General features: G+C 38.0%; 1 long non-coding RNA gene across 1 annotated transcript; it reads left to right on the forward strand.

The window, feature by feature from the left end:
• The first annotated feature begins 18,755 nt into the window (after window positions 1-18,755).
• On the forward strand, window positions 18,756-20,509 carry LOC106092391 (uncharacterized). Its single transcript, XR_001222148.2, has 3 exons — window positions 18,756-19,391; window positions 19,458-19,550; window positions 19,647-20,509. It is a non-coding gene; the product is annotated as an uncharacterized LOC106092391 (long non-coding RNA).
• The last annotated feature ends 4,311 nt before the right edge of the window (window positions 20,510-24,820 follow it).

Consider the following 24,820-nt stretch of genomic DNA (forward strand, 5'->3'; position numbering starts at 1 on the left):
AATTGGCTATAACAGTACATTAGTTTCACTAGCCGAAGCCGAAGAATAGCGTTGCAAGCGCCACGACCTTCTGCGCTCATTTTATAATGTCTGACAACAAGTCTTTCCATTGGGATTTTTGTCGTCCCGGTTTGCGTGTACAACCGTGTTTGCCTCAAAGATTTCTTTGCTAGAGCTTCTTCATCCATTCTGACAACATTACGCGAACCGGGAAGACCAAAAGCCCGAAGGAAAGATCAAGTTGTGGGAGACACCTCGAAACTTGGTGTCAGAGATTTTAAAATGCGCGCAGAAGATCGAGGCGCTTGGAACGCTATTAAACATTCGGCTAGTGGAACAAATATTCTGTCAAGCCAATTAAAGTAAAGTAAGTAAATTTATTTTACGTAGAATCTTTCTCTCAAATACTCCAAGCACAGTTACTATTGGGTTACCCAAAAAGTAATTGCGGATTTTTTAAAAGAAAGTAAATGCATTTTTAATAAAACTTAGAATGAACTTTAATCAAATATACTTTTTTAACACTTTTTTCTAAAGCAAGCTAAAAGTAACAGCTGATAACTGACAGAAGAAAGAATGCAATTACAGAGTCACATGCTGTGAAAAAATTTGTCAACGCCGACTATATGAAAAGTCCGCAATTACTTTTTGGTCAACCCAATACAATACTTCTAGTGACCGACCTATAATGTCGATGTCATCGGCATAGCCGAGTAGCATGTGTTCTCATGTAATTGGTGTGCCATATCTTTTCACATCTGCATCTCGTATAATCTTTTTCAGGAGGATATTAAAGAGATCAAATGTGTTGCCGCCATATATCCATACAATCAAAAGAAATCAATTTGAAATACATAAAATATTTTTTATAGAATTATTTAAAAACTAATAATAACTATTAGGGTTACGACCCACAAATATTTGCTAACTTACAAATGTACATATAGAGCGTGTGTCAAATTATAGCAATCTTCTATGGTGAGATGTAAAAATGACGTAGGGGTTTTTTTTTACAGTGGTGAGAAAAAATTCATCTTGCTGTGCTAATTGACCATTTTTTCTAACACTGATAAATTTTGGCGTTTGTAAACATCAAAAGTAAACAAGATGTGCACGCCTCATAACAGGAAAAAGCCAGAAATTAATAGTTATTTGCGCAAAGAATATTTTTCAAAAATATTTTCCATTACCTTTAGCAGTTTGATTGCAAATGCGAACGATACAATATGGAGATATTTTAGGTCTTGCATTGGAAAAGAGGCATCTGTATTAATTTTTTAGCGGGAGAAGCCATTACTTCACGAAAAATAAATGAAAATGCCAATTTGGTTTTATTTTTTCTATTGTTTACATGAAATGATGAACGAAACTCATGTCAGGTAAACAAACTATTGACGCCGTTGTAGAAAAATAACTATAAACACAAAACTTTACTTTTGTCCATTATTGCTAAAAAACGACCTTTTAGAATCCTGTTGCCAATGATAATAAACAATAGTTTTTATTTATTTTATGCCAAACAAGTCGCTTAAATTTATTAACGTCTGCCCACAATGTAGGCGACTAAGTTACGCCGCACGCTAGTTGGTTACCAAAACGAAAATGAATTTACAATTACTGACATGTGATATTGCTCAATGAAATGTCAAAATTTGCTGTGCTCTCCATATCTTACTAGCCCCCGGGCTACTCAAAAACCACACCACACTTAACGTCATATTTTTACTATCGCTACAACTTTGCTACCATTCGACACACATTTTTGAACAAATATTTTGTATTTATCTTTTACATGTACACACATCCATTCACATATATTTATATTATTGCCTTTACACCTTTGTTATGAAATTTGTCAACTTAAGGCCGGTTCTATATTCGGTTTTCGCGTTGAAACTCCATATAAAAAATAAACGGAAAAATTTGCCGAAATGTGTTCGTTTCGTCATAACTTGTTTTTTCATCTGGGGAAATTTACATTTCGGGACGCCCATCGAAAGCACAATTAGTCGCTGTGCAACAAGTCATTTTACATTTCGGGACGCCCATCGAAAGCACAATCAGTCGCTGTGCAACAAGTCATTTTCTTACGCAATATAAACGCGATCGTCGAACTTCTAATTGTAACTGGTTGTTTGTTTGTGATGTTGCTCACATGTATTCTGGTTGAAAAAAAAAATAAAGTGTTTGTGGATGCATAAATAAGAAAGTATTTTTTTAATATAAGTAAATATACTCAAAAGAAAAATAAATATTTCTTTCACATGCGACTCAATCAATCTTTACGAAATAATAAGGTTTGTGAAAGAATTTGTTGCGCTTTTGGTCTTGCAATTACAATAACAATTAGGCGGACATGCTAACCTCTGCGCTACGATGCCCTCCAGCCTTTAGTGAAGAATGCTAACGGTCCCTATGTACTTGTCACGTAAACAAGCGATCACAGCAGCCAAACAAATGTTTGTAATAATTCAGTCAATTTTTGGGCACGGGAAAAACAATTTTAATTTTAAAGCTCCCTCGCTCAGTAGTTAACCCCGGTTATTATTATTCTTAACTATATTAAATAAAACTGTGTAAATTTGCATAGGAAAAGGAGCTATTAATTTTTTTATTTCTTATATAAAGCCGACCTAAGTTAATCCGTGCCGCAACATTTTGAGTTGTACATGTCGTGTGATACAAACGATTAGAGCGTGCTCTATTCCTTCTGATAAAAAAGTTGTTGTTGTCAGACAAATAAAAGCAAACCCAAATTAAATTGTTTGCACAAATTTATGATTTATATACAAGTTGAGAGAAAGCTGGTTTACTTTCTCTCAACTTGTATATAAAAAAATCAGCTTTTGCTCCAATTTTTAGATTATGTCATACGAAAATAACATAAAGGTGTGATAGCAAAAATGATGAATCGTATGTAAATTGACAATTTTGACGAACATTTTCAATTACATGTGAATACAAAAAGTGGGATATCATAAGACATCTACATGCCGTGTAATAGCGCCTTAAATCCTAATAGAGGAATTAAATTCCCCAAGAATGTCCACGCAAACAATGCCTTTTAAATTAGAGCATTTAGACCTAAAGGCCTATATATTCTATATTCGGTTTTCGCGTTGAAACTCCATATAAAAAACAAACGAAAAATTTGCCGAAATATGTTCGTTTCGTCATAACTTGTTTTTTCATCTAGCGAAAATTTAGATTTCGGGACGCCCATTGAGAGCACGAACACAGTCGCTGTGCAACAAGTAATTTTCTAATGCAAAATAAACACGATCGTCAAACTTCTAATTGTAACTGGGTGTTTGTTTGTGTTAGTGATGTTCCTCACATGTATTTACTCAGGTTGGAAAAAAATAAAGTGTTTGTGGATGCATAAATAAGAAAGTATTTTTTTTTTAATATAAGTAAATATACTCGCAAGAAATAAAATATTTCTTTCACAACAAGCAACTTAATCAATCTGTTCGAAATAAAAAGGTTTGTGAACCTTGTCAAACCACAGGAAGAACGATTTTCGCAAATTTTTCCACAAACAAGAACGTGGTAACTGCCTAAGTGCGGAAAAATCTCGAATGTTAACAAAGAGAATGGATTAATTCCAAAGGCAACAAATTGGAGGACATTGTAGAATGTAAACGTAGTATTTATAAATACATATTATTAAAATTATCTTAGATTAGGCTTTGGTTAAGTGGGAGTGTGCCATCAGACTCATTTAGACGTTTTCGTCCATTGTGATACCACAGGAGCATAAGAAGGAAGATGCCTTCTAGTTCCTACCGTTGAACCATCCACATCGCTTTAAAAAGTCCAATTACTTTCGAATGTTCACATCCGCTAAATCAGACAGGTTCTAAAAGAAATGAGAACCTAAAGTGGAAGGCGTAGCAAAGCTTCTTTCCGAATCATTGTTCCAGAAGACATTTTTGAAGTCGCTATAAAAAATGATTTATGTGGAGCATATCCATGCACAATCAACAATTCAGCTTTTATAGACGTGTCTGAGATTGGCGAAAACGTAGTACTTGAAAAGTTAAGGTCACTGAAAATAACTATTATCGAACTTTCGTATACCCTTTGTACACTTTTCAACAGTTCATTAAAGCATGGATATCTGCCGGAATTGTGGAAGCAATCTTATATAAGACCGTTATTTAAAGCCGGAAATCGCAAGAGGTATCTAATTACAGGGGTATTTCAATTTTGAATGCTATTCCGAAGATATTAGAGAAAATTCTGACTGACACTATTTCACATCAAGTCTCTTCTATATTGTCTCCCTACCAACATGGGTTCTGGAAATCGAAATCGACGATAACAAATATTTTAGAATTTACTTGTTTGGTCAACGATGGCTTTAGGGAACGCTACCAAATGGATACTATATATACCAATTTTAGTAAAGCATTTGATTAAGTCAACCACAACCTTGTTAAAAAATATAGATCTTATTGGTTTCAGTCCATCTTTACTAAAGTGGATCATATCATATCTGACTGGACGTACACAAAGAGTTAAATTTGGTACTGCAGTTTCCAAATCAATTGTTGTCTCTTCAGGTGTTCCACAGGGTAGTCACCTTGGCCCTGTGCTGTTTTGTTTGTTCATAAACGATCTCCCTTTTACTTTTAAGCACTCGAATATTTTGATGTGTGCAGATGATGTAAAGATCATCAAAATCAATTGTTGTCTCTTCAGGTCTTCCACAGGGTAGTCACCTTGGCCCTGTGCTATTTTGTTTGTTCATAAACGATCTCCCTTTTACTTTAAAGCACTCGAATATTTTGTTGTGTGCAGATGATGTAAAGATCTTCAGATCAACGAGAGACTCTGATGAACAGTGTTATCTTCAGTATGACCTTGATACTCTTTACGAATGGTGCAACCAGAGATGTGTTGACGGAAGTTTAAGCGTTGGTCTAGAAGAAATCCAAGGTCTTTAAAGCTATAGACTACTTCAAGCAATTATTTGCCCCCCTGTGGCGTGCCCTGTGCCGCTTTCTCCCTTATATTTATGCCATTAGACACGCAATTTATCCAACTGTTCCTTAGCATATGGTTTATCCAGTCTCTAAGGACCGGGTCCACCCGGTACTGGCCTAAGGATTAGATCAGTGTGTCACTCCGCACATTGTTAAAAGCCCCCTCGATGTCAATGCATACCGCCAGTGTGTACGTTTTGGCGTCGAAGGATTTTTCCACTTTATGCACAACCTCGTGCAGGGCAGTTTCCACCGACCTTCCCTTGACATAGGCATGTTTGTATTTGAGCAGTTCGCTAGATGTTATACTCTTTATCATGGTGTCCACAATACGTTCCATGGTTTTGAGTAGAAAGGATGTAAGGCTTATGGGTCTGTAAGCCTTTGGTGTCGCATAACTTGCCTTGAGGGCTTGGGTATAAACACCACCCTTGTCTCCTGCCAGGCTTTCAGAGTATATGGAAGTCCTATGCACGCTGTGAAAATTTTGGCCAGACGAGACGCCAGATAGCCTGCCTCTTTCTGTAGTAACGCTGGAAATATTCCATCAGGTCCGGGTGACCTTAATGGTTTGAAGCTCCTCAAGGATACCTTCACCATAAGTTCCGCAATTATAAACCTTCGATCAACATCTTTATCCAAGATTCCGGTGTCTCCGTGAGTCCCTTCGTATACTGTGAAAAATGGGTTTTCATCAAAAGCCTCAACATGTCCTCCGTTTTCTCTGCTCTCACTCCCATGTCGACTACTAAAGTTTCAGTTTGGACATGGGTTTTTGAGAGAAATTTTTTATCTTGGTGGCGTCATTAACGCTATCGACCTGTTCGCAGAAAAGCATCCAGGAGGCACGTTTTGCCGCTCTGGTAATCTTATTGTATTCCTTGAGCCGTGTGTAATACACATCCCAATAAACTTCCACTTTTTTACGACGTGCTCTGTTAAAAAGTCTGCGGACCCTTTTCCCAATATTGCGAATCCCCCAGTCATCCTGGGTTTTTCTTGGGCTGATTTCCTTTTCCGGAGAGGACAACTATCTTCGAAGGATCCCACCAGTGCAGTCGTAATCTTGTTGATATTCTCGTCAATTTCTTCTATGCTTGGACAATCTAAATTATCTTGCTCAAGTCTTCTTCTGAGTAGCCTTCCGAATTTTGTCCAGTTGGTCTTCAACTTATTCCGGAAGCTTATCGGATTCGGCGCTGGCCGTGTTATTCTTAACCTAATGTAGCGATGGTCAGAGAAAGAGTGTTCCATGGAGACCCTCCAATCCTGAGCCTTATCGATCAGATTTTCAGAACATATCGTCACATCTAATACTTCCACCCTAATCCTATTAACAAAGGTAGCGGTTTTACCAATATTAAGTGTTATTAGGTCGTTAGTATTCAAGAACTCTCCCAGGGCTTGGCCCCGCTTAATAGGTGCTACCCCACGAAATGTGGTGAGAGTTCGTATCGCACCCTATTAGCACCTCGTTTCCTCTGTTTTGCTTTCCTCACCAGCCGTTGCAGCTCCGACGTTGGTGGCGGTGTCGGAGAGTCGAAAAGCAGATAAAATGAGGTATGCTCCACGTTCTCCCCGTCTCACCACTGTTGCATCCGACGTTGACAACTCTGTGGAAAATATATAATTAAAATTTCTATGAAAAATAACGCAGGCCCTCGCCCGAGTACCAGTGATAGCATAGAATAATTGTAGGTTGATATACTTTAGTCCAGAGACTTTGTTCCGGGTCGTCCATGGCTCCTGAAGAATTAAGGCAATATAAATCATGCCCTTACTGATTTTCTCCATCAGATCGTGTGTAGCAGTCTCGCTAGGGTGGAGGTTTATCTGGATTACCTCAATCATTAGTCCTCCAGTAAATGGGCATCTTGGGAGTAGGTGACGATCTCATCGTCTGTTCCCTGTTCTTTAGACTGCATTGACTTTCCTGTCACTGCACTGCCTGATGTTATCGTTTTAGGTTCATTTCCTAGTCTAGTCTTCCGACTAAAAAGTCGGAATGGTTCTATCGTCGGGTCCCTGTTCGTTAAGCTTTATTGGGTTTCCATTCCCTGTTCTGTCTGGTGTTTCAATACTAGGATCTTTGCAAATCTTAAGTAAATGGGCTTCTTGGGAGTAGGTGATGGTACCATCATCGGCTCCCTGTTCGTTGGGTTGCATTGAATCTCCTGTAGCTGCGCTGCCTAATGTTTCAATATCGGGATCTTTACCTATCCCAGTATTCCGAATCTTTAAGTCGGTGATGGGTCCGTCGTCGGGTTCCTGTTTGTAAGGCTGTGTTTGGTCTCTCGCCACTGCACTGCCTGATATTTTAGTATTAGGATCATTGCTTCTCCTAATCTCTCCAATATTGAGAGATGCCGTGATCGTCACGTTGTCGGCCCCCTGTTTGTTGGGCGGTGTTGAGTCACCTGCCACTGCACGGCCTGGTGTCGTAGAATGAAAATGTCTGCCTATCCTAGTCTTCCCAATCTTGAAAAAGACAGCTTTGCTCCCATAGTGCGCCATGCCTTTAGTCTTAACCAAACTCGTCACGTAGACTTGATCAATGCCAACCACAAAAAGAGATCCTTCCTCCTTCTCCTCCCTGTAGAAGACCTCCCACTTCTCTGCGACCAAACCTTCGTTTTGGTTGCCCAAGAATCCCAACATGCGTTCCGTCGCAAATTTACTGCCTTTGTGAGCTGGGGGATATCCACCTTTCTCACAAAGTCGAGCTTTGGAGAGTGAATGCCTCTGACGAGCTGTTTGACGGTATCAGTACATTCCGCCGACGCAAAACGCAGCGTAAAGATGCCCCCTCTAAACTCACAGCTCATCATTTGTATGGGTGGACCCTCTACAGAGTTCCACACATGTTCAAAAATCCGATCGTTAACCAGATCCTCCACTTGGGACCGATGATCTGGTGGAATCCTACAGGATGCACAGCCGATATTGATGACTGCATATGTCAGCTCATCTCTGTTGTGCTTCCTTGCCACTCTGGCGTAAGAGGGCGGCTCCTTACCATTCTCAGCGACCATCTTCCCCTTCCGCGATGGCTGTAGCCTTTTGGAAGTCACAGTCCTGCATGTAGACTCAGGGGCCGTGCGCTTCCTTCGTTCCTGTTCCAACTTTGTCCATCTCCGCAGGACACAGTCTGGAGACTCCGTTGCGGGATGGGTGGCTTGGTTTTTTCAGAGTACATGAAAGCGGGGAGGTCTTTTTCTTCTTCAGTATTTTAGCAGTGTTATGCTCTTCAGGAGATCTGATTCTTTTTCCAGCTTCCGTAGAAGTGCCTGGAATGTCAGTTCTATCCCTTCCAGCATCCTGTTCTTTTGTCCGATTACGCTGCCGGTACATACTCCTCTGTCTCCTTCGTCGTTGTGAGCTTAGCAAAGTCATCGCTCACTTCTGCTGTCATCCCAATGACCTCATTTGTCGATTCGGCTGCGATGACTGTTTCATTGGCACAGTCGCTGTCTGAATCCGAGTCAGAAACTCCACCCTTACTTAAAGGCTGGGGACGAACTGTGCATCCCTCTGGCTTATCCGTCTCTTCCTCATTAATTAGTCTGAAGACAAGTTGTGCGGTTGCAGCATTACTCTCGACTAAAGTTACCAAGGCATCCACACCTATAGGAGGGAGGACAAAAGGCTTTAAAATGTTTTCTTAATTTGTAGTACCTATTCCGAGATAATAATATATATATATTTTTTCTTTGTGGAGCGAAATAAAAACACGTCCGCTTCACTCAACGGCTACAACTTTACTAAAAAAATATTTAAAAAATACCAATAGAAACAACAATTAATATATGCATACAGCGGTCAAAAAAAGTATTCATCATTAGCAAAATTGATAATAAATTCACTTATTTTGGGTAATTGAAGAAAATTTAAAGTAAACAAATAATGCAGTTTTATGCAATAGTTTATTTTGCGTAATATGTTTTAAAATAAATTCAAAAAATAAATTTAATTAGCGCAAAAAATGCAATTTTATATAATAACACCAAAAACAGAACAAAAAAAGTATTCATCATTGATGTGCTATCATCAAAGTCAAATTCAAATATTATTTGGGAATCCCCCTTTTCTGTTTTATTTAGTAAAGGAGGCTTTGCCCTTGACAGCAAATATTTAATTTCATTGAAAATATAGTTTTTGTCAAAATGGGTCGTAAGCAAAACGAGGTTTCTGATGAGGTAAAAGTTTTGATAATAAAACACCACAGGAATGGTTTAACTCAAAAAACTATCAGTGAAATATTAAATAGACCACGATCTACTATACAATCCATCATCAGAAAGTGGACAGAAACGAAAACTGTTGACAATAAACCAAGATCTGGTCGACCAAAAGCACTTTCAGTTGGAGATGTGCGTTGGCTAGTGCGGCAAGTTCAGAAAACTCCGAAGACAAATGCGACCATTCTTCGTAAAAACACTATGGAATATTTAGGGAAGGAAGTTACTACACAAACAATTCGAAATACACTCAAAAGGCATAGTTACAGAGGAAGAACTGCACGTAAGAAGCCCTTTATAAATAAAATAAACCGAGTGAAAAGGCTAAACTTAGCAAAAATGTATGTAAAACAGCCCGAATCATTTTGGAAAACAGTCATTTTTGCAGACGAGAGCAAGTTTAATCTTTTTGGGTGCGATGGAAAGGTCATAGTGTACAGAAAACCAAATACAGAGCTTGAAGAACGAAACACAGTTGCTACTGTAAAACATGGTGGAGGTGGTTTAATGGTTTGGGGGTGTATGGCGGCTTCAGGAGCGGGAAATCTTGAAATTATTAATGGAGTAATGGATCATAAGTATTACATTGACATTTTAAAGAGGAATTTAAAAGATAGTGCTGTAAAACTTGGGCTTGGTAATAACTTTCAATATTATCAAGATAATGACCCCAAACATTCTGCTTTAAATACCAAGATGTGGATGCTGTATAACTGCCCCAAAGTCATTAAAACTCCTCCTCAAAGTCCCGACTTGAACCCAATTGAACATCTTTGGGAACATCTCGAACGCAAATTGAGAACGCGCAATTTTTCGAGCAAGAGTCAAATGCAACAGGTGATAATGGAGGAATGGACTAATATAGACCAAAATATAACCGCTAAATTAGTCCAATCGATGTCAAACCTTTTAAAAGAAGTTATAAGACGCGGTGGTCGAATAACAAAGTATTAATTTTTTTAATTATGTTATTTATTTTTTTGTTTTTTTGCAATGATGAATACTTTTTTTGTTTAATTTTTTGTGTTCAGCTGTAAAATGGCCCTTTTTGTTCCAATAAATACTATTTTTTTCTTTAAAAACAATGAAATTGTGTACATATATATCACACAAGCACTACTGCATCATTAGTTTAATATGTTTTTATTCCAATTGTCTTTTGTAGACTTATTAAAAAAAAAACATTGAATGATGAATACTTTTTTTGACCGCTGTATATTTAAAACAAACAAAAACCTGTTCGAGACAAAAATTTTTGTAAATATATATGATAAAAAAAACAAATCTTTTAATCTGATTCCTTAGGCCTAATTAAAATAAAGGGTGATTTTTTTGAGGTTAGGATTTTCATGTATTAGTATTTGACAGATCACGTGGGATTTCAGACATGGTGTCAAAGAGAAAGATGCTCAGTATGCTTTGACATTTCATCATGAATAGACTTACTAACGAGCAACGCTTGCAAATCATTGAATTTTATTACCAAAATCAGTGTTCGGTTCGAAATGTGTTCATTCACCGTAACGTTGCGTCCAACAGCATCTTTGAAAAAATACGGTCCAATGATTCCACCAGCGTACAAACCACACCAAACAGTGCATTTTTCGGGATGCATGGGCAGTTCTTGAACGGCTTCTGGTTGCTCTTCACTCCAAATGCGGCAATTTTGCTTATTTACGTAGCCATTCAACCAGAAATGAGCCTCATCGCTGAACAAAATTTGTCAAAATTTGAACACATTTCGAACCGAACACTGATTTTGGTAATAAAATTCAATGATTTGCAAGCGTTGCTCGTTAGTAAGTCTATTCATGATGAAATGTCAAAGCATACTGAGCATCTTTCTCTTTGACACCATGTCTGAAATCCCACGTGATCTGTCAAATACTAATGCATGAAAATCCTAACCTCAAAAAAATCACCCTTTAATTAAATATTAATTAAAACAAATGTAAACTTTTAAATAATATTTTTTTATAATAATAAAAATAATTCAAATTATGTAGTTTGTAAAACGAACTAATTTGTGTTGAATGATTTACCATAGGCTGAAAATGTAACGGATATTAAATTTGAAATGACAATTTAAATTTAGGGGTATTTTTATAACGTAACTGGCTAGGAAAATACCATGGTTGACTGAGATGTCATACGGGGTGGGTAGGAACAACAACACCATGTTCCTTAGGATTCGAACCTAGTTGGACCAAGTTCAAAGGGAGTGTCATTGTATATCCGTTTCCGTTTTGTTTTGAATTGAATTTTATTTTTTGGCTTTTATAACCATATGGCACATGACATAAATTTAAAATGTCAACCCTTATAGGACAAAGAATCGTCCCATCCGGCGAGCTAAGCCGCAGCAGAGAACACCGTGCCATTTCCTCTTCGTGTAAACAGGGGTTTGTGACAGATCTCTGATTGATACTCACTGCAGTGGTCGGGTAACATTTTCGATATGACCAGTTCTAGATCTTTAGGGTGCACCCCAAATCCCACCTGGTCGTTTAGTTTTGAACCATCCGTATAGAAGTCTATGTAACTTCTATTACCAGAGATATCGTAGTTCCAATCGGTTCCATCAGGAATAGTCATACAATACCTTTTATCAAAAAGCGGCGCAGGTAGGTTGTAATCCACACTGCCTGGAACATCGGATATTGTATCAAGGATAACACAGTGTTCGTAGCTGCCACATGACCAATGAGAAAGCTCCCCTAACCTCACGGTAGCGGTCGCTGCAATTTGTTTAGCCACCTTGTCCAGAGGCATAAAATGTAGCATTAAATTCAGTGCATCAGATAGAGTCGCCCTCAGTGAGGATGTGATGCACAAACAAGCCATCCTTTGTATCCGGTCAAGTATTTAGGAGTAGGTAGGCTTTTAGTAAGTTAGTTATTAATAAACTTTCTTACGGTAGAGTTGATGCCTAGAAACTCCAACTCCTTCATGATTGACGTTGGTTTTACATTATTGAAAGCACCTTCAATGTTATGAAATGCTACCATTGTATATTCCTTGACAGCGAAAGAATCCTCTATGTAGCCGACTAGGTCGTGAAGGGCTGTTTCAGTGGATTTGCCTTTACTATATGCATTCTATCAACCTCTCAAGAGTTTTCAGCATAAAAAATGACAGAATAATAAGAAGAAAATGTTTCGCCTTCGTGTGGTAGGGTTATCCTGCTTTCGGAATGAAAATTGCATTAGTGTCCCTCCATCCAACAGGTATATATGACATTCTGATACAAGCAGAGAATATTTCCCTAAGCCAGGTAACCTGTGTATCAGACACAGCTTGTAATTCTACGGGTGATACATCATCAGGGCCTGTCGATTCCATTTTGAGCCTCTCTTTGTTGTCAGCGACACTGTCTGTAAAGAGTATTATAACCAATATAATTTATATACATACATATTTAAAACGAATCGTAATAATTACCAATCTTGCCTTTGGAATTTATCCATTCTTTTGTTAACATCCGTGATTTTTCTGCATCCCACCATTTCAACTCAAAATACTTTTCAATAAATTTGGTACTTTAAAATTATAATAAACAAAATTACATTTTATGTGGCAAAAAAACGCTCTTCTAACTTTCTTTATATTTTTATACCCTCCACCATAAGATGGGGGGTATACTAATTTCGTCATTCTGTTTGTAACTACTCGAAATATTCGTCTGAGACCCCATAAAGTATATATATTCTTGATCGTCGCGACATTTTATGTCGATCTAGCCATGTCCGTCCGTCTGTCCGTCCGTCCGTCCGTCCGTCCGTCCGTCCGTCCGTCTGTCTGTCGAAAGCACGCTAACTTCCGAAGGAGTAAAGCTAGCCGCTTAAAATTTTGCACAAATACTTCTTATTAGTGTAGGTCGGTTGGTATTGTAAATGGGCCATATCGGTCCATGTTTCGATATAGCTGCCATATAAACCGATCTTGGGTCTTGAGTTCTTGAGTCTCTAGAAGGCGCAATTCTTATCCGACCAGAATGAAATTTTGCACGACGTGTTTTGTTATGATATCCAACAACTGTACCAAGTATGGTTCAAATCGGTCCATAACCTGATATAGCTGCCATATAAACCGATCTTGGGTCTTGACTTCTTGAGCCTCTAGAGTGCGCAATTCTTATCCGAATGGAATGAAATTTTGCACGACGTGTTTTGTTATGATATCCAACAACGGTGCCAAGTATAGTTCAAATCGGTCTATAACCTGATATAGCTGCCATATAAACCGATCTTGGGTCTTGACTTCTTGAGCCTCTAGAGGGCACAATTCTTATCCGATTGGAATGAATTTTTGCACGACGTGTTTTGTAATGATATCCAATAACTGTGCCAAGTATGGTTCAAATCGGTTCATAACCTGATATAGCTGCCATATAAACCGATCTTGGGTCTTGACTTCTTGAGCTTCTAGAGGGCGCAATTCCTATCCGATTTGGCTGAAATTTTGCATGACGTATTTTATTTTTACTTTCAACAACTGTGTCAAATAAGGTTCAAATCGGTTCATAACCTGATATAGCTGCCATATAAACCAATCTGGGATCTTGACTTCTCGACCCCTAGAGGTCGCAATTATTATCCGATATACCTGAAATTTTGTACGACGGATCCTCTCATGACCATCAACAAACGTGTTTATTATGTTCTGACTCGGTCTATAGCCCGATACAGATCCCATATAAATCGTTCTTTCTATTTTACTTCGTGAGCCCCAATGGGCGCAATTCTTATACGAATTGGCTGACATTTTACACAGGTCTCCAACATATAATTTAATTGTGGTCCGAACCGGACCATATCTTGATATCGTTTTAATAGCAGAGCAACTCTTTTCTTATATCATTTTTTGCCTAAGAAGAGATGCCGGGAAAAGAACTCGACAAATGCGATCCATGGTGGAGGGTATATAAGATTCGGCCCGGCCGAACTTAGCACGCTTTTACTTGTTTTGTCTAGCCACGCCACTTTGTGTTTGTATATGATAGAAGCTAGACATATATTTGACTCATTAGCACTTCTTTTCGCGTTGCATTTGTGTGAAAGGGAACACAGTATAGTATTGGTCAATACACAATTTATATGTACCATTAAATAACAATTTAATTTGTACAATTAAAAATATGTGAAGCGTATATCTTCTTGCTGTGATAAAAAATATCGAATTTCTATGTCAAAAATAATTAAAGCAATTAACACCATTGTTGAAAGGATTTTTATAAGTGAATACCAGGTTTAAGCGGTCAAATTTAGGTCTATATATTTTCTGTGTATGCAAAATTTTTTTTCTGTCAAACAATCAGAGAAATGGGTTTCAGGAATAATTTTAAATCGTATAGGCCACCTGAACTATGAGATTTTATTCTAGGGAAGAACGCTTAAGAGGCACATTGACCAAATTCGATGCCAAATTCAGGCCACTGGGAAGCCTCATGGCGATAAAGAGGCATGAAGACAACTGAGACGTAACCACACATTTCCATTGGGTCTGTGAGGATTTTTCCAGCACCTCGTCCCGTGACAACACAATTACCAAACAGATTTGCTTGTATGCTTTCGCCGATTGAAATTTCTACACCAATTTCGAGCCCTAGTGCAGATCGTTTTTCTACGCCCCAGATTTGCTAGGTTTTGACTCCTCGGAAAGGAGAAAGACAAATGGAGATATGAGCGAGCTAGAGATGGATGAGACTCTTTTTGACTCCCCGGAAAGGAGAAAGACAAATGGAAATATGAGCGAGCTAGAGATGGATGAGACTCTTGTGGAGCGTGATAGTAACCAGCCAGCGAGATATCTTTGAATTATATTTTCATTATTATTGTGAAATTTGTTCAGACCAGTTGTTTGTATTTATAAAGTACATTAATATTAAATCGACGTCTTTTATTACAAGAAATACAAAATTGTCGATGATAAATAAATGAACTGTTAAGTTCTAATTGCATTGGACATTATGGTGAATGGCCGAGTGGTAATTGAAAATGGGTAGTGTATTCTTTAAAGGACAATAATATTCGGTGTGGCGACCATTTGAAAGACAATGAAAAGAAATAACTGTTTCGTCTATTGAACAATTATTCGAATTGTTTCAATGAGAATTGAAATGAACTTAAACAAGTAAAAGCGTGCTAAGTTCGGCCGGGCCGAATCTTATATACCCTCCACCATGGATCGCATTTGTCGAGTTCTTTTCCCGGCATCTCTTCTTAGGCAAAAAATGATATAAGAAAAGAGTTGCTCTGCTATTAAAACGATATCAAGATATGGTCCGGTTCGGACCACAATTAAATTATATGTTGGAGACCTGTGTAAAATGTCAGCCAATTCGTATAAGAATTGCGCCCATTGGGGCTCACGAAGTAAAATAGAAAGAACGATTTATATGGGATCTGTATCGGGCTATAGACCGAGTCAGAACATAATAAACACGTTTGTTGATGGTCATGAGAGGATCCGTCGTACAAAATTTCAGGTATATCGGATAATAATTGCGACCTCTAGGGGTCGAGAAGTCAAGATCCCAGATTGGTTTATATGGCAGCTATATCAGGTTATGAACCGATTTGAACCTTATTTGACACAGTTGTTGAAAGTAAAAATAAAATACGTCATGCAAAATTTCAGCCAAATCGGATAGGAATTGCGCCCTCTAGAAGCTCAAGAAGTCAAGACCCAAGATCGGTTTATATGGCAGCTATATCAGGTTATGAACCGATTTGAACCATACTTGGCACAGTTATTGGATATCATTACAAAACACGTCGTGCAAAAATTCATTCCAATCGGATAAGAATTGTGCCCTCTAGAGGCTCAAGAAGTCAAGACCCAAGATCGGTTTATATGGCAGCTATATCAGGTTATAGACCGATTTGAACTATACTTGGCACCGTTGTTGGATATCATAACAAAACACGTCGTGCAAAATTTCATTCCATTCGGATAAGAATTGCGCACTCTAGAGGCTCAAGAAGTCAAGACCCAAGATCGGTTTATATGGCAGCTATATCAGGTTATGGACCGATTTGAACCATACTTGGTACAGTTGTTGGATATCATAACAAAACACGTCGTGCAAAATTTCATTCTGGTCGGATAAGAATTGCGCCTTCTAGAGACTCAAGAACTCAAGACCCAAGATCGGTTTATATGGCAGCTATATCGAAACATGGACCGATATGGCCCATTTACAATACCAACCGACCTACACTAATAAGAAGTATTTGTGCAAAATTTTAAGCGGCTAGCTTTACTCCTTCGGAAGTTAGCGTGCTTTCGACAGACAGACGGACGGACGGACGGACGGACGGACGGACAGACGGACGGACATGGCTAGATCGACATAAAATGTCGCGACGATCAAGAATATATATACTTTATGGGGTCTCAGACGAATATTTCGAGTAGTTACAAACAGAATGACGAAATTAGTATACCCCCCATCTTATGGTGGAGGGTATAAAAATGTAATGCAATAAAGATAGATATATCGACGACATCTCCCAAATCAGTCGTGAGTAACCCATATACGATATCGATTCCAAAACAACAAGTGTTCAACCGAACAGTAAATGAGCTTTTGGATTTGGACATTATCCGTCCGTCATCATCGTTAGACGTATCTCCGATTGTACCAGCGCCAAAGGCAAATGGTGAGGACCAATTATGTGTGTTGATTACCGGATTTTAAATGAGGTAACTGAGAAACAGCCACGGCCAATGCCAACTGTGGATGGTGTACTGTCGACACTTCAGGTAAAAAAACTCATGATTTAATGTCCGGATAATACCAGATTAAAGTAGATGAACGGTCGAAGGGGTTACACTGCTTTCATCACTCACAGTTTAGAGTTCTGATTCAAGCGACAACTAATGAACCAGTTCTGGGTCTATACGATATCAACAAAGACCAAGAAATGCACATAAATGCGATCAGCACAGAACTTGCCGCAATTATCATCCAGGTCGATTCGATTGCTCTGCTATTTCGAGTATGAAAACCATGGCACCGATAGTTCCACGTGTGTCGCGCTGGTTGTTAAGTCTGGATATGATTTTATCTCTTGCCATCGTCTGGGAAAGCTCGCGACAGATGACTGGATTTGCACGATCCTGATCCTGATCTTGTGCAGATAATGGCCATAATGAGAGGTGAAGTTGAGTCATCTCAGCGGATGCATTACTGTAAGGAGTTTCTGATTTAATGACACAGACTGTACAAATGAAGACGAACTAACGAGGAGAATGATATGTTGGGCATTCCATTGTTCAACAATGGCATGATGAAGCTGAATATATAGGAGTAGATGGTACCATTAAGAATATAGGGCAGCATTTTCGGTTCAGACGAATAAGGATCTATGCGAATGGCTGTTGCGGCACATGAACAAAGTCCAGCCGCTAGGCGCAAAAAAAAGAAACACGGGTGGCCTCCAGAACCACGTTTATATCCCCAGCCCCGTGTTTGTATGCGTGCTGGAGGGGCCTAAGGAGAACTGTAGATGTCACATGACGCTATCGGTGGGATGGTCCTTGTTTTGTTTTATATAAAGGGTGATTTTTTTGAGGTTAGGATTTTCATGCATTAGTATTTGACAGATCACGTGGGATTTCAGACATGGTGTCAAAGAGAAAGATGCTCAGTATGCTTTGACATTTCATCATGAATAGACTTACTAACGAGCAACGCTTGCAAATCATTGAATTTTATTACCAAAATCAGTGTTCGGTTCGAAATGTGTTCATTCACCGTAACGTTGCGTCCAACAGCATCTTTGAAAAAATACGGTCCAATGATTCCACCAGCGTACAAACCACACCAAACAGTGCATTTTTCGGGATGCATGGGCAGTTCTTGGACGGCTTCTGGTTGCTCTTCACTCCAAATGCGGCAATTTTGCTTATTTACGTAGCCATTCAACCAGAAATGAGCCTCATCGCTGAACAAAATTTGTCAAAATTTGAACACATTTCGAACCGAACACTGATTTTGGTAATAAAATTCAATGATTTGCAAGCGTTGCTCGTTAGTAAGTCTATTCATGATGAAATGTCAAAGCATACTGAGCATCTTTCTCTTTGACACCATGTCTGAAATCCCACGTGATCTGTCAAATACTAATGCATGAAAATCCTAACCTCAAAAAAATCACCCTATATTTTTATTAGGAGCGCATCCATATTTTGTTTTATGTTTTCGCAGGAAAAGTCTGGCAGTATGCGGCTGGGTTGACACCGCGACTTTTCCCGAACCCCAATCCACATGAGCTTCCTCTTGTTGGAATGCATTGGGGGAATGGGGCTTTTGTGGGGAAACCAAAACAGCATAATTGAAACGGATTCCATGCAAGTAATCCATCAGAAACAATCCATACCATCAAGAGGAAGAATATCTGAAAAGAAAAGTAGTGAAGAAATTATTAAAATAGATTAAATTATTGGGTAATGTGGAACGAAACCGCAACAGGCTAATGAAGAAAATTTTATGTGTGTATACAGCGTTTTGACTGTTTATGTAATTTGGTTTTATTTTCCAATTTAATTCATTTACATTAGTAAGACTCTTACTTCTAATTGTTTAATTCTAATTCTTAGCAACTAATAGTTTTTTCAAAGAACATATTTCTTATAGTTATTATAATTAGATAATTTGGCAGGCCAGCCCAGCCTATCTATGGACTCTAAAACTATCCGCAACTTGCGTTATCTAAAAAAGATCTCTTGCCTGGTAAAATGGAAAAATCCAGGATCTATTCCTACTGTTTATGTATGGGACACATTGCTTTTATTACTATGGCAGAATCGTAGTATGGCTTAGTTACTCATGACGGATAACACCGTATAGATTTCATTCAATAAAATTTGCGATCCAACAGAAAATGATGCGAGAGAATTATGAGAGCAGTGGCAAATAGACGATATAGATAAATTGAGGGGAAATAAGAGAAAGGGTCAAATAGTTATTCGAAGTGAATGAGACCAATGATATTAGAATGGCGACCTCAAGTAAAGTTGTCGTTTGTTGGAAGGTTTTCTCAAGCAAAGCGACCCTACAAATGCCAGTTAAGGAAGAAAAAGCCATGTCAGTGTGCTTGTATACTTGGTGCAAAGTTTTTTATGTGTATCGGGTGTTGAAAATTTGAAATAAAAAGTTAGTAAAAGAATAATAAAGTGTGAATTTGCAAACAAATTTCGATTTAATTTTTTTTTGTTACAGTTTTATCCAGTACCTTTTTTACAAACAATTGCCTTCCGTGCCATCCTGCCCGTGATATTATTTATATAGACATTAATACGTGCATAAAATCAAGTAAGTTTCCGTTTTTTTTATTGCACATTATCAGGAAGCAGAAAGCGAATGATCTGTAGAAAGTACAATTAAAGGGTTTTATTTAATTTTTGTCAGGTCTATCTATTTTTGTGTTAAAAATCTTTGGCTAACAGTATTGAATGCCACACCGGATTACTTACATCTCGCACTACTGGTACCGCACGAAGCACGATATAATATTTGGGAGGAGCAAGGTAGGACAAAAAAATATAGTTTGCTATTTATCAAAATCAAACGCAAGATAAGAAAGGCCACAAACATTTCCGACGTCCAATAATAACGTCCGACGTAAGAACGTAAGTCTTCGCAGAGACGTATTTTGGTGTTGCCCATGCCTTTACTGTTTGCCTTGTGGAACATTGTTTGTCCACAGCTGGGCATGTCCAATTAGATGTCTAAGGTCACATATGCACACACACGTTGTAATTGAACCTGTGTTTTTTGTATACACGATAGTGGTCTTTACACATAGAAGCACAGAGATGCCAAAGAAATATGATCCACAATAACAACACTCCTAAATTATAAAATATTTTGATTGCGGACGATTCTTCCTCAATAACCATACATTGATGTTGAATTTTATATTGTATTTACTGTATGTTATCCTTTATGTAGATAAATTTTAGCTTATTCATATGTATTTTTTTTTTTAATTAATTGACTTTCAGACTTTTGGAGATAGGGTCTACAAAGTTGTATCGTAAAGTTCATCAATTCATTGTGTTTGTTGTAACCGAATTTACAGGCCTGGACTAAGAGAGCTCACTTAGGTAGGGAAGTGAAGGAGGTTTTTCAGTTTTTGTTTAATTTACCCGTTTGGGTTTTATAATGACTTTGTAGGGTCTAATTCTTAAAGTAAAGACAGTAAATAATTTTTTTTTGGTATTAATTTTCCTTTTTTTATTTTTTTGTGTGATTTTTTGTAAAACGATTAAACGAATATTAATTTAAAATATTTTAAAAGTATAGAGTTAGGTTTAAATACAATAATAAACATGTATTCATAAATGTAAAGGAAATTATGATGTCTTCGTAAAGTTTTTTTAAGCGGGTGAAGTAAACGTGAGGTAAGTGATGTGATGTGGGCGGGTTTGTGGGGTCACTAGACAATGCTTTGGAGACTAAGTGACATTGGTAGGGAGGGAAACTGGAAGTTAAAATCTGCTTCCCAACAGATCAGATTGTGGACAATGATGTTAGAATGTTTTTGAATATAGATGATGAAATTTTTTTATTGCTACGGCCCTGGGCAAGGACAACGGGATGGGACCTCCCCTAAGAGCGACTAAGGCTAGTTGGTGCATAGTTGTCCGTCTGCTTCAAAAAGGCGAACCGTAACAAGGCTACATGAAATCGTGTGTCGAATGCTCTTTTAGCCGAGAGCCAAGGAAGAAGGAATGCCAGCTGTATGGTGTGGATATCTCAAGAGTACCGTTTGAAGTGATTCATATGGATCACTTGGGTCCTTTTATCGTAAGTCGACGTGGAAATGAATATATATCGGTGATTTTTGATGCAATGACTCGTTACTCTGCGACTATTCCTGTTCGATCAACGAATACGAAGCCAGTGTTGGGCCCGCTTAACCAGCTGACACTAAACTTTGGTTTGCCAAGACGAATACTGATCGAGGAACAGCTTTTATATTGTCGATATTTGCCGATTATTGTAAAGGGACCGATATTCAACACATCAAGGTTGCAGTACAGACACCCTGAGCGAATGGGTTGGCCGAACGGGTGAACCAAACTATTTTGTTTTCCTGAGGACTTCAAGGAATTCCAAGGACTGGGACAACGAACTCAGACATGTCCCATGGAAGATCAATACGTCGGTTAATGCTACGACTACGTTTTCACCTATTGCTCTTATTTTTGATTTTCAACTATGGGACAATAGTGGTAACAAATTTTTGTCTGCGGTTGCCGATGACAAGGAGACGACGAAAGAGGTGTCAAAAGCCAGATTTGACACGAAATATAAACCACCTTTCCAGTTCAACGAAGGCGATCTAGTTTTGATTGAGAGTGCAATGCGGAGCACTGATAAATCTAGGAAACTTGATGCAAAGCATACCCATACATCGTCAAGATTTTTGCGATTCGACAGATACGTCATTGAAGACATCGAGGGAGCAGCGCGAAATCAACGTTAATTCAACACTGTGGTCAGCAGTGACAAGATAATGGTGTGCCTTGTTTCCAGAAGTTGACAAAGTATACCGAGAAGATGGTCGTCATTAGGACCATTCCGAAGAGCTCTTGTAACTCGAGGATGAGTTATCCTCAGGTTGTGAATAGTTGTCGAGTTGTTAATAGTTGTCGGCATAGTTTCCAATGTTGTCACTATTATATTCTTTGCAATTTTCCTCACTATAAGCAAAGTAATAATTTTCCGCCTATTGTTAGCCAACGTTTCGCCGACGTCTAACTAAAGAGCATCTCATCCGAGCTCTACCGTCACAGAAAAAATATAGACCTAAATTGGCCGATTAAACATGGTATTAACTTATAAAACTCTTTTCAACAAGAGTGCTAATTGCTTTAATTATTTTTGGCATAAAATTTCGATATTTTTTATATCACGGCAAGTGATTGGTATAGAAAGTATACGCTGAACATATTTTCAATTGTACAAATAAAATTGTTATTTAATGGTACAAATTATATATGACCATTATTATAATGTGTTCCCTTTCACACACATGCAACGCGAAAATAAGTGCGAACGTGTTAAATATATGTCTATTTTCTATCACATACAAACACAAAATGGCATGGCTAGAGAAAAAAAAATATCAAGAAAATTAGAATAGTGGTTTTTATCTTTATATAAAATGTAATTATACCCTCCACCATAAGATGGGGGGTATACTAATTTCGTCATTCTGTTTGTAACTACTCGAAATATTCGTCTGAGACCCCATAAAGTATATATATTCTTGATCGTCGCGACATTTTATGTCGATCTAGCCATGTCCGTCCGTCTGTCCGTCCGTCCGTCCGTCCGTCCGTCCGTCCGTCTGTCTGTCGAAAGCACGCTAACTTCCGAAGGAGTAAAGCTAGCCGCTTAAAATTTTGCACAAATACTTCTTATTAGTGTAGGTCGGTTGGTATTGTAAATGGGCCATATCGGTCCATGTTTCGATATAGCTGCCATATAAACCGATCTTGGGTCTTGAGTTCTTGAGTCTCTAGAAGGCGCAATTCTTATCCGACCAGAATGAAATTTTGCACGACGTGTTTTGTTATGATATCCAACAACTGTACCAAGTATGGTTCAAATCGGTCCATAACCTGATATAGCTGCCATATAAACCGATCTTGGGTCTTGACTTCTTGAGCCTCTAGAGTGCGCAATTCTTATCCGAATGGAATGAAATTTTGCACGACGTGTTTTGTTATGATATCCAACAACGGTGCCAAGTATAGTTCAAATCGGTCTATAACCTGATATAGCTGCCATATAAACCGATCTTGGGTCTTGACTTCTTGAGCCTCTAGAGGGCACAATTCTTATCCGATTGGAATGAATTTTTGCACGACGTGTTTTGTAATGATATCCAATAACTGTGCCAAGTATGGTTCAAATCGGTTCATAACCTGATATAGCTGCCATATAAACCGATCTTGGGTCTTGACTTCTTGAGCTTCTAGAGGGCGCAATTCCTATCCGATTTGGCTGAAATTTTGCATGACGTATTTTATTTTTACTTTCAACAACTGTGTCAAATAAGGTTCAAATCGGTTCATAACCTGATATAGCTGCCATATAAACCAATCTGGGATCTTGACTTCTCGACCCCTAGAGGTCGCAATTATTATCCGATATACCTGAAATTTTGTACGACGGATCCTCTCATGACCATCAACAAACGTGTTTATTATGTTCTGACTCGGTCTATAGCCCGATACAGATCCCATATAAATCGTTCTTTCTATTTTACTTCGTGAGCCCCAATGGGCGCAATTCTTATACGAATTGGCTGACATTTTACACAGGTCTCCAACATATAATTTAATTGTGGTCCGAACCGGACCATATCTTGATATCGTTTTAATAGCAGAGCAACTCTTTTCTTATATCATTTTTTGCCTAAGAAGAGATGCCGGGAAAAGAACTCGACAAATGCGATCCATGGTGGAGGGTATATAAGATTCGGCCCGGCCGAACTTAGCACGCTTTTACTTGTTTTTTATTATAATTTTAATGCAAAACAAATTTGTTATAAAAAATGTTGCGTTAAAATAGTGTCCGCTACTATATTCGGTTTTCGCGTTGAAACTCCATATAAAAAAAAAACAAACGGAAAAATTTGCAGAAATGTGTTCGTTTCGTCATAACTTGTTATTTCATCTAGGAAAAATTTACATTTCGGGGACGCTCATTAAGAACACAACCACAGTCGATGTGTAACAAGTACTTTTCTTACGCAAAAAAAGAAACGCGATTAGTGTTAGCGATGTTGCTCACATGGATTTACTCTGTGTGAAAAAATAGTGTCTGTGGATGCATGAATAAGAGAGTATTTTTTAAATATAAATAAATATATAACTTTGTCTTCTTGGTTTGGCTCGAGGTCATCGAACAATTTACAAAAAAAAGGTGTTGGTGTTTTATATAATTGTTTGATTTGTAATTTTTAGCAATATTTCGACCACCGCCGGTGATCTTCATCAGGGTTTTAACTATAAATTGAACAAACAAGTAATTTTGCAAAAATTAAAAATATTTATACATTTGAAAATAATTACATTTTGAAAACAAAACAATCGACTTTTTCTTTACAGCGCACAAGTCCGACTAAAGCTCTCTCATTTTTGTCTGTATTTTTGTACCAAATTCCTGTAAATTTGAGGACAATTGTCTGTGTCTTTCTTAAAGTTCATACGTTTGTTTGTAGGGGTCTCAATAATATGTAACATTTCTCATGTAAATCGTCTTTTCTGATTGGATTCTTGTGGTAGTATGTCTACGTCTCTAAAATTTGGTGTATGCCCTGTTAAAGTGCAATGTGCTGCAAGTGCAGTTTTTTGTTCTAAAGGTTTGTCTTTCATTTTCTATTCAAATTTGTGAGATGATAATCTTGTTTTTAATTTAGTTTTGGTTGTTCCTACATATGTCATATGATATAAATTAGCTTCATCCCCGTTACATTTAATCTTATAAACTACATTTGATTTGTCCTCCTTTTTCATCCTTTGAAGGGCAAAGTTTTTCTTTCTGTTAAACTTTTACTTGCTGAA

Source organism: Stomoxys calcitrans, chromosome 1 (assembly GCF_963082655.1).
Source record: "Stomoxys calcitrans chromosome 1, idStoCalc2.1, whole genome shotgun sequence".
NCBI classification, from domain to species: Eukaryota; Metazoa; Arthropoda; class Insecta; order Diptera; family Muscidae; genus Stomoxys; species Stomoxys calcitrans.